General features: G+C 44.6%; 1 protein-coding gene across 5 annotated transcripts in view; it reads left to right on the top strand.

Moving 5' to 3' along the window:
- The window catches only part of Fmnl2 (formin like 2), a 257,682-nt gene that overhangs the window by 208,502 nt on the left and 37,798 nt on the right, over positions 1-11,382 (top strand). The gene's annotated exons all lie outside the window — the stretch shown is intronic.

Below are 11,382 nucleotides of genomic sequence, written 5' to 3'. Positions count from 1 at the left end.
GCAGTGCTGTGTCCAAGCAGACTGACTGCATCTATATATTCCTCCGGTCTATACCACACCTCAGGCCACTTTGGAGAAAATTCCAAACAGCCCTGGAAGAATGTTGAAGGCACTCAGAGCCCTAGGGTGGTAGGGTTCTTAGCCAAGGTGTTCCTTAGCCTGGCAATACTATCTAATTCCAAACATTTCTGCATTAAGACTCAGGCTTACCAGGCATAGTGGTACATGCCTTTATTCCCGGCACTCAGGAGACAGGAACAGGTGGACCTCTGTGAGTTCCAGGGCAGTCTAGTCTATACAGTGAGTTCCAGGACAGCCAGGGTAGTGTAGAGAGATCAGGTCTCAATCAATGAATCAATAAATGTTCACACCAAGCTGGTTTAAATATGGTTCCCTGAGGGAATTCCAGAGGAGCTCTGTCACCTTTGCTGGGTGTCCTAGAAAAGATTGTGAACATGTTTCTTGAGCACCAACCATACACCAGTGCATTACCAACTCCAGTGCAAACCATCTTCAGTGGTTTAGTTTCATAGAAGAATTTCAAGTAGCTAGTGCAGCCATAGCAACGTGAGCAGGTTAGTCGGTGGCCATGCTAGCTTCATCACTCATTCTGATTCCGAACTTCTAAGATGTCTGTGACTCTTCTGAGGGGAGTAAAGGAAATACTGAATTTGACAGGACTTCAGAGCTATTCTCTGCCTTGAGAAGGGAGATGGTGCTGTTAAGGTCAATCAGAGGAACCATCAAATAATGACATTAAGAATAAATATATGTATAGCCTCAGAGGTAGTGGAATCATACCTGAGTTCTAAGAGGAGAATGAAAAATAGGGAATCTTTATGTTCACATTTGGCTTCTAAAACAAATGAACTTCAGGGGTAAGAATGTATAAATGTTTGTGTATGAGTCTATATATGGCATATAAAAATATACATTTCACATGTACAAATAAGTGCATTTGGGAGATGAATTTAAAATACAAGCTAAATAGAATCCTTACCATGAGGCCACACTTGGAAATATCACATAACATATTTCATTGTCATATGCCAAATCTTGTCTACACTGGAAACATTTACTGCATATTTATTCACGACCATAGTTATAATAGATCTCATACCCTGTAATATAAGTTTAATAACCATTTGATCATACTGTAAGCAAAATTGTATATTAAAATTGTATCAATTTGAATTAAAGCTCTCCATTTAGGAGATACTTTTGTTTTCTCATACTTACTTGTGGAAGGCACACAGATACATGCAGAATCGAGTCAGATCTTCCTATGTCAAGGAATTTTTCTGTCAAAATTGTGCATGTTTTAGCTGTTTAGGGGATGGCACATGCTTAGTTGAAGAAAACGGAATTCCCGTACCCAGTCGCTGGCAGGCAACGATGAAGGCGAGATTATGACTTGTATCAAAAGCAGCAGTTTCTGGAATCCCTTATTTGTTTGGTGCATTAGATTCTGTTTCTCTTGGTTTCCACCTTTGCACCTGAGAGGCCCTGCTATGTGGCTGAATACCCCACACATTTGTGTGTTCTTGGCCTGCATTTACCTGGAGTTGTGGGACAAAATACGATGCCATTCAGCTCAATGCTCATCAAATTCCTTTCTTTCTTTTTTTCTCTATCTTTAGCTAAGTAGACTGTTTTCTTATATATCTCAACAAAGGGTATTTTCTTTACTCTTTTTAGCCAGAAATGTCTTTTGAGCCTTCTGGTTTCAGGGAAGCTTGAAGCTAATGCTTTTTGAAACATCATCGCCTGGCGCAGGATGCCGGGACAGGGTTTTGTTCAGTGGATGGCAGGCATGGAGCCACCTATGGTAGAAAGTACCACATCAGACCAGAGACTGTTCACCTTTAATGTGCAGCAGGAACTATTCTCTCTCTTTCTTGAGCTGACATGTTTATTCTATCTAATTTGAACAGCTGTAGAAGTTAACACAAGTGTAAAATGAAGCAGACATGTTTTTGGTTCTTGATACTTATCACTTATTTCTTATGGTTCAGTGAATGTTAAAGATACCAACAATATCATTCTTTTAAATTTTTTTATTATTATTGTGAGTGTGTATATACGAGAGCCAGATCGGGAGAATGGGAGGGTGGGTACAGTAGACGTTAAAGCAATGCTTGCATCATGGTGGACACGTAATGTCAGAGATTCTTTCCTTCCAGCTATTGACCTCCCTTACCAGACTTGCAGTGCAGGTTCTGTTATCCAGCATCTTGTTGGTCTTCATTTTGTTTGTGAAGGAGTCTTGCCCCGAGTGTCCTCACATCTTCCCTCCCTCCCTCCCTCCCTCCCTCCCTCCCTCCCTCCCTCCCTCCCTCCCTCCCTCCTTCCCTCCCTCTCTTTCTCTCTCTCTCTCTCCCCCTCCCCCCCCCTTCCCTCAATGTGTATGATGATGAGTACATTTTAGTGATATAACCTTAGCTGGCAGCTTGCACCCTAAACCAGAGTGCGAATGTTTGAAGACCAGAGCGTTAATAGGCAGCCACTGTTTTCCTCAATTTTTTTCCTCTAGGAACAATTAAATAAAAAAAGATTAACTCATTTGGTTTTGGTGTTGAAGTGTCTCCTCATGAAAATTTATGCTTCCGAAATGAGGACTAGGGTGAGAACAAGAGGCCATCTGGTTTTCCTTATTGGTTCATTTAGCCATATGAAAAGACAGCCATCTTCTCGAAGTTCATTCTTAGCTACATGACTGGATGCATTTTTGACACTGAGTCTGTGAGATAGAAAGAAACACTTTTGGAATTCCAGGAGCGTTTTTGCTGTTTTAGTTGAGGGTCTTATTTGTAAAAAGCAGAATGTCAGTCTAACATGCCAAAGAGAGGGGAGATGAAGGAGGTCAAGAGATAAGAGACACGAGAAAGAGCCTAGAGAATGACCTTAGAGAATGACAGACATTGCTGATATGACTAACCTGTGGATGGATAGCCAGCGGATGCTTCCTTGTGCTGAGCCTCCCTCAGCACTGTGTGGAGTTCTGGTCACTCTCCTTCTTTTCTCCCAAGCAGCATGTACCTTGCCTAGAAATCCATGGGCTCATAAACTCCTGCCCACTGCATAGGGTCTTGACCAATCCTCACTGGAGATTCAGACAGTTTCTAGTTCAGTTCCGCACAAGTCTTCACCCTGGGCCTTGTTCCCATCCTCTCCCTTTAACCATCCTCCTTCGTTATGTTCTTAGAGATAGTTGAGAAAATGTCCTAATTAATAGGCACTTTGAAAACACGGCAAAGAAAGCGTTCATTGGGTTACAGGAAAAGTGCTGAGTTCCAGAAGACTGCCGTAGAAGAGCTTGTTGTTAACACTGTTGATAGGACCTGAGGGTTTTGAGCCACCAGTTCTCCCAGGCTGCTGGCATGTATCCCTGGATGTTTTCAGGATTCAGATCAGTTGTAACTATTTTTATCTGCTTCTGCAATGATAACATCTGGCTTGAGCATAAAAGCCCCCTTGGTCAGCAAAGGTCCTACCTCCTCCACTTCTGAACTTCCAGTGTAGACACACAGAGCCCTCTAAAATGAGTCAGTCAAGGCCACCAGCTCTCTCGTATGCAAGACTTTTGGCAGTATCCCTTAGCCTCCTCTAGTTGCTAGAAGACTTAGGCCTAGCTACTGGGCATCTAAAAATACTCGTACTATGCATTATTAAGTTGATTTTTTTTTTTTTAAAAGAAAGCCTGTTGTCTTCGGATTTCTATTGCTGTGAAGAGACACCATGACCACAGCAACTCTTTTTTTTTTTTTTTTTTTTTTTTTTGGTTTTTTTGGTTTTTTTGGTTTTTTTGGTTTTTCGAGACAGGGTTTCTCTGTGGTTTTGGAGCCTGTCCTGGAACTAGCTCTTGTAGACCAGGCTGGTCTCGAACTCACAGAGATCCGCCTGCCTCTGCCTCCCGAGTGCTGGGATTAAAGGCGTGCGCCACCACCGCCCGGCCACAGCAACTCTTATAAAGGAAAACATTTAGAGATTTAGTCCCTTATCATCATGGCAGGAAACATGGCGACAGGCAGACATGGTGCTGGAAAGGTAGCTGAGAATTATACATTTTGATCCACAGGCAACAGAAGATATCGTGTGCCAGACTGGGTGCAGCTTGAGCAAATGAGACCTCAAAGCCTGTCCCCATAGTGACACACCCACTCCAAAAAGGCCACACCTCCTAATAGTGCCACTCCCTATGGGCCAAGCATTCAAACCCATGAGTCTCTGGGGGCCATCCCTGTTGAAACCACCACACCTGTCAAGTGTCATTCACAGTGGTCCAAACTGGAAAGGAAAAAAAGCAGACAGTCTTGGGTGTTTCCAGATTTCCTCTGAGTTTAATTTCATTGACTTCATTAGTGTTTGAGGGCATGGGGTTATAAATCCAGCATGGACCATGCGGCTAAGTCTGGAAGTATTCAACATTTTAAACACGGGAGGAAGAGTTCTTTTCAACTCTCAAGCCATGAGATCCATAGTTGTAGAGCGTGTATCCACTGCATTATACCAGCCTTGAACTAGATTATCGAGTTTACCAGGACACCTCTGGCTGCTCTGTTTTCTCGAGTGTGGGAAGCAAAGTCGTGTGCCCTGTTAACATGCTATGTGTTTTTGTTCGTTGATGTGTGTGGGTGCTGCAGCTCTCAGATTCTGTGGTCAGGATTCCGGCTTCTCTGAGGCTGTCTCCACTCTTACTTTATCTAATGTCTCTCAGGGAAGATGTGACTGACTGGGAGGCTTCTCCACTGGGGCATCTAGTTTGGGGTCTGTGATTTCTTGAGAGCTGGGCTCAACTGAAACTGTCAACCAGAGCGTCCCCAGGTCATGGCGCCTGGCAATCTACCGAAAGTGCTGTTTGAAGGGCGTCGCGGAAGCATGTACCAGAGACAGGCTGCGATGTCATGCAGTGTTCCTTTTGCATCCTGTGGGTTGCCAGTGAGACCCTCAGACCACCCCAGGTCCATGGTGAGATGGAAGGGACAGCTGTGGATAGCTTTTGGAAAATGTAGTTGGATAATAGAAAACACACACACTCCATACATAAAATGTATTCATATTTATAAAAGGGACTTACTGGGTTGGTGATACATCATTGCAGGAACTAAGTAGTCCAACAGTAACTGACTATCTGCTGAAGACAGAGAATCTGATAGTTGTCAGTCTGTGAAACCAGATGACCCAGGAATTGCAAACTGGTGCTAGAGTCTGGCGCTTCCTAGAGAGCTGATTGTGTTGCGTCCACGCTGAAAAACTGGAGACGCTGGAGTTTAATGTCTGTGGATAGTGGCTGCAGCCATACTTACTCAGAAAGAACGGTGCCTGCACGCACACGTTTCCTCTTCTAGCTGCTTTGCTTCCAGCCTATTGGATGGTGCCTCCCATATTAAGGGTAGGTCTTTCCCCCTCAGTGGCCCCTGCATGTTAGGCTCCCCCCATCCCTGGAAACAGTCCCACGATAACACATCCAATGTCAGCGCTCCTTTGCCTAGACATCTTTCTGTGCAGGCAAGTTGACACTTAGTACCAAGCCTCGCATTGGCCTTAGTAGCTGGAGGAGAGTTACCTACAGATTTATAGTTGTTTTTCATCTTCCTTTCTCCTCTTTGTTCAAGGGCAATGATTGATTCCTCCTCATAATAAAAAGTTTGATAAACCTTTTTTGTTGTTTTTGTTTTCAAGACAAGGTTTCTCTGTGTAACCTCGTCTGTTCCAGAACTCACTCTGTAGACCAGGCTGGCCTCAAGCTCATAGAGATCCACCTGTCTCTGTCTCTCAAGTACTGGAATTAAAAGCATGCACCACCACTGCCCGTTTTAATAAACTTTTTGGTTGACAGTTACTGCTTCTTTCAAGTGAGTGGTTTTGAGAGTCTTCCTAGTGGGGGAAGGAAACGTTGCCCAGGGTTTCCCAGTGCATTTCCTGGCGATGGCCATGTTGTGATCATTAGTGCCTTAATCCTCTAATAAGGAAGTGAACACTGCCGTCTAAAGGACTGAAGAATTCGCATTAAGTGAACTCTGTCAGGAACCTATATAAGTTACGTAGTCACAGTACCAGGTATGAGGACATGATTACCCTGGTGCAACACAGCAGATAAAGAGAATTTAGGATGCCATTTTTCGTCAAGGTAGTCTTTTAATGAAGTTTTTGAACTTGCATTTTCCCCAAAATCTCCACTTGTAAAGTACCCCATGTGTGAGAAGAAAGTGGGGAGTGTTCACAAAGTGGGCCATGGCATCAACACAGTCTTCATGTTTCCAGAGCCTCGAGGCAAGGAGCAGTAGAGGAACTGTGGTTTCCATCCGTAAAGACTTTCTTCTTGGGTTTAGAGTGAAAGCCCCTTGTCAAGGAGCCAGTATGATATTGCTCTGATGGGGCAAAGTGTGGCCTGGTCTATGTGGCTTGTGTCAGAATTTGCCATTTGATGTTTCAGAGTCCTTGGACTTCTTCCTATACCCACAGCCAGCTGCTGTTTGAATTTACTTCAAAGTCAGCGGGACCTTCTTTTTCTATGAGCCTGGAGGAGTGAAAAGAGAAATAAAGAGAGAAGAGAAAGCAAGATAGGATTAAGGTGCTCAGAGGCACCCGGTTATCCGGTGACTGGCTAGCAGTGATGGAGGCACACCCGGTTATCCAGTGACCCAGCTAGCAGTGATGGAGGCACACCCGGTTATCCAGTGACCCAGCTAGCAGTGATGGAGGCACACCCGGTTATCCGGTGACCCAGCTAGCAGTGATGGAGGCACACCCGGTTATCCAGTGACCCAGCTAGCAGTGATGGAGGCACACCCGGTTATCCAGTAACCTGGCTAGCAGTGATGGAGGCACACCCGGTTATCCAGTGACCTGGCTAGCAGTGATGGAGGCACACCCGGTTATCCGGTGACCCAGCTAGCAATAATGGAAGCGCTCTGCTCACCCTGACTTTAATGCAGACCCTTCTCAGCAGGAGTAGAAGACTACACAAAGAGGAGCTTCATTTCTTCATGGAGCAGCCTCTTAAAAACCAGGGTGTTGCTTCCTTTGTATTTTTATTCACATACAATAACTTCTAAGCCATGCCCTCTGGCAGCTGTAAAGCAGTTGGCCACGTGTGTCCTCATCTCATATTTTTGGACGAAAAGAATGCCCTGAGAGCAGCAGCAAGAGCTGCGTGCTGCTGGAGACTTGCAGCGTCCCCAGGCTTGGGTGCTAGTCTCCAAGCCTAGAACCTTCTTCCTTCAGAACTGGTTCTCTGATGTATGTGTTTTGTGGTTGTACAGGACATGAGAACAGGGTGAAGCGCAGTGTGTAGATTATAACATAAAGTCCAAGCCGTGGACAGCTTTGGTAGTATCAACTCCAGGAAACAGCACGGAGGTTTCAGCTCCTCGTTAGAATCTGGTACTCATGTCCAGTCTTGATTTCTGCAAAGCCATGTTCAATGTCTGTTTTAGGGCCACCTTGCTTTCTTCTGTATCCATACTTCCCTCCCTCCCTCCCTCCCTCCCTCCCTCCCTCCCTCCCTCCCTCCCTCCCTCCCTCCCTCCTTCCCTCCCTCCTTCCCTTCCTCTCTCTCTCCCTCTTTCCCTCCCTCCCTTCTCTTCCTCCCTCCTTCCCTTCCTCCCTCCCCCCTTCCTTCCCTTCCTCCCTCTCTCCCTCTTTCCTTCCCTCCCTCTCCTTCATCCTATACAGATGTGTGTGGTAAATATGCATTAAAAATATCCTTGTCGGCCGGGCAATGGTGGCGCACGCCTTTAATCCCAGCACTCGGGAGGCAGAGTTAGGTGGATCTCTGTGAGTTCGAGACCAGCCTGGTCTACAGAGCTAGTTCCAGGACAGGCTCCAAAGCCACAGAGAAACCCTGTCTCGAAAAAACAAAAAAAAACCAACCAAACAAACAAAAAAATCCTTGTCTTGTTGCTGGGTGTGGCAATGCATGCCTACAGTTCTAGCATTGGGAACCAGAAGTAAGAGGTTAGGTCATTTGAAGCTTCCAAGTGACCTTGAAGCTAGTCTAGACTACGTGAGACTACCTCAAAAGAAATAGTCTCTCTTGAGATTTTGCATCTCAGATTTGTTCTAGGTGCTTTTACAGGTAATTTCTATCATGTGAAAATAGAAAAAAAAATTTAAGTGTCATCCAACTGTAAGTTGCCAGTTGCTTTCATGGTTTGAGACTCTAGTGCCAAGTGCTCCATTGGCTGGTGAGGTTCAGTCATGGCTCTGATAGGCTAGACATGATCTCTGGGAAGAAGGGTGTGATAAATCATATTTGTGTATGCTTATGTATGTGTTAATATGTGCACAATTGCGTCAAGATCCTGTATGATCAACAATTAAACCCTAAAAAAAGCAAAGTGACAAGACTGGCCACGGCTGTCCTGCTACCACTGGTGTATGTTGGTTTTTGTTTTAGGACTAGTCAGTCCCCTACTTACATTTTATACCTCTAGTTTTCATTCCTACAGATGTTTGGTTGATCTTTGTTTAACATCTGTGCTCACCACCCTTTCCTTGAGAACTACTAAGCAAACTTGGAGGTAATGGAAATGTCTAGGGAGTTGTTGAGCCAGTATATGTATTTCTCAGCGTGGAGAAGGGTTTTTTTTTTTTTTTTTGTAGGGACTTAAATAAGAGGCATGGTAGGTGTCCCACACAGTATCTTTGCCTTGATAAAGGCAAGACTGACTGTAATAGGGATTTAGGTAAGGAGTAGATGTGCCCCAAGATCAAGTGGAAGACAGACACTTCCCAAACCTAAAGAATTTTGCTTAGTTTCAATTTCTTACTATAATTTAACCCAGAATGCCAGTAGGTACATAATGAGCTTGACTTCCTGTGAGCTGAGCTGCAGTTTTGTTTAGAATTGAAACATTTATGAAACACAAGCATGTTTTTATGCATCTATCGAAGGGTTTTGCTTCCTGGTTTCTCTCATAATCATGACTAATAATTTGTTTTGTTTTGTTTTGTTTTTAAAATATTTATTTATTTATTATGTATACAATATTCTGTCTGTGTGTATGCCTGCAGGCCAGAAGAGAGCACCAGACCCCATTACAGATGGTTGTGAGCCACCATGTGATTGCTGGGAATTGAACACAGGACCTTTGGAAGAGCAGGCAATGCTCTTAACCTCTGAGCCATCTCTCCAGCCCCCATGAGTAGTAATTTGGAACAAAGACTTGAACACATTTGTTGATTCTGTTTCATCCTCACATAGTTCAAAGTAGAGAAATTACCAGAAAGTTTTCTGTCATTAAAATTTGAGTATATATTGTTTACCTAACCACTAGAGTAATGCATATTGTTAATTCCTGGGTATATCCTGGGAGTAAGGAATAAAGAGGGAGAGGTTCGGTGTAAGTGGACCTGCCCTCATTATACTAAGCTTCCCCTCTAGAACGGTCATCAATCAACTCTGGGTTATATGACATACTATCATAATCTAAGCACTTTCTAAACATGTTTGTACATTTTTCTCTTAATTTTCTCATACAAAAACAAACATGATAGGAATGGTTACAGATAAGGTAGATTCTTGGGGTGGTTTTAAATTACTAGTAAAATTTTAAAAAGGGGGAACAGGATTTAGCTGGGTGGTGGCTGCACACCCCTTTATTCCCAGCATTCAGCTTCTATATTCAACCAATTCCATAACTTATGATTCTATATGAAATTTCTTTGTGCCTGCCGTAAGTATGATAATTCCAAAGAGTTAAGTGCTGCTTTGACTGCAGACATAAAAATTAGCCAAATAGTGGAAATAATAGGTGCTTTTATTTACAGACAACAGAAGTCACATGGCCAAGGCTAGGTGCGAGCTTTTTGACACAGTTTAAAGTAGATCACGTGTCTTTACACTGGTGTTACTCAGCTTCATGTTCTGACAATGGGAGATGAGACACAATCATAAAGAGAAACAGATTGCTTTTCATTCATGCCTCTGGAAATTTTAGTCCAAGATCAGGTGACTATTACTTTGTGTCCATATTGAGTCCCGTGTGTCATGGTTGGAGCACATAGGATAGCAAACTTTGTGCTGGACTGGGAGGGGCCAGCTTCCTGCATTCATCTTTGGGGCTACCCACAGTGAGCTGAGAGCCACCCTTTGGAAGTCCACAGTACCCCCTAATCCTACCATCTGGGCACCAGGCCTTTAGCCCAGGTGACTTTGGGGGCCCACCACTTCCCTCCTCCAGCAGAGTGCACCAGTGAACTTTCCTGGTTCCCTTTTCTATCCACCCTGGTGTGGGTACAGTGAGGAGCAACAAGTCACATTTACAATGTCTGCTCTCTGTCCCAGCAACCATGAGCTGGGCCTGCTGGCTGTGCCTCTCTGTGGTGGAAGCAATGCTGGCTTGTGTCGCTTTGAATGACTGAGCCTTGCAGGCATTACTTAAGCTGTCATGTCACTGCTGCCCTGCCCCCAGCTATTCTCCAGACTCTGCGCTGCCTGTGGTAGTTCAGTGTCCATTTATCCTTCCCCAACAATGGGACCTGAGTCAACTCTCTCTTTGGGTGAATCACTCTGCCAAGGGTATACTCACATTTAGTTTTCATTCATAATTGAGACATTCAGCAGAAGAAAATGGCCCAGCAGCTCCTGACTGAGCTCCAACAGTCGCTGGTCTTGAGGTGGAAGTCTTTTACAGATCTGATCCCGGGACTCTGCGTCAGTGAGGGTGGAAATAGCCAATCGTGGTAACAGGAGCTGCAGGCTCTGTTTTGTTTGGCTGTGGAATACGAGCGCTCCCTCCTCGCCAGTCCTTCACCAGCTGCTGCTGTGGTTTCCCAGGTTTGCTGGGACATCTCCAAGAGCAGCACTGCCCTTCCAGTCTGAGGTTGTTTCCAGGAATAGGTGGAAGGCGAGTAAGTGGTGCTTCCTTCGTGCGGGTGGCAGGGATGCAGTTAGCGCGTCGGGCAAGATGAGTCTCTCTTTGTTCCTTGAATATTTGGTTTTGACTCTTGACGTGTAACACATCAAGCCTCCCAGGACAAAGCGAAACTGCTTGTCAATTGTCAATTCTCCAAACCGGGAATGCGAGTCCTGCGTCTCCCATTGGGGGAGAGCTATTTTTGCATGGACTCATTTTCTTGTCTGGAAATCTAAACTTTGGCCAAAGAATATCCAGTCTTGTCATGAGCCTCCATATGATATGAGTGGACACCTCTCAGACAACCAGGGATTGTGGGGTTGTACTTGGTCGAGCTGTGCACAGGAGGGTTCCTTTCTGTAGAAGGAAGCTCTAGCAACCTCTGAGTGATGTGGCTTCATCTTCATGGGGGTACAACAGAACCCCAAAGGACTTTATCTTTCAAATAATTTTTAAGATTTATTTATTATGTATACAGTATTCTGTCTGCATGTATGCCTGCAGGCCAGAAGAGGGTACC

The sequence above is a fragment of the Chionomys nivalis genome, chromosome 22, assembly GCF_950005125.1.
Source record: "Chionomys nivalis chromosome 22, mChiNiv1.1, whole genome shotgun sequence".
In the NCBI taxonomy this organism is placed as follows: Eukaryota; Metazoa; Chordata; class Mammalia; order Rodentia; family Cricetidae; genus Chionomys; species Chionomys nivalis.
The sequence above is the reverse complement of the archived record's forward strand: the minus strand, read 5'-3'. Positions and strand labels throughout refer to the sequence as shown.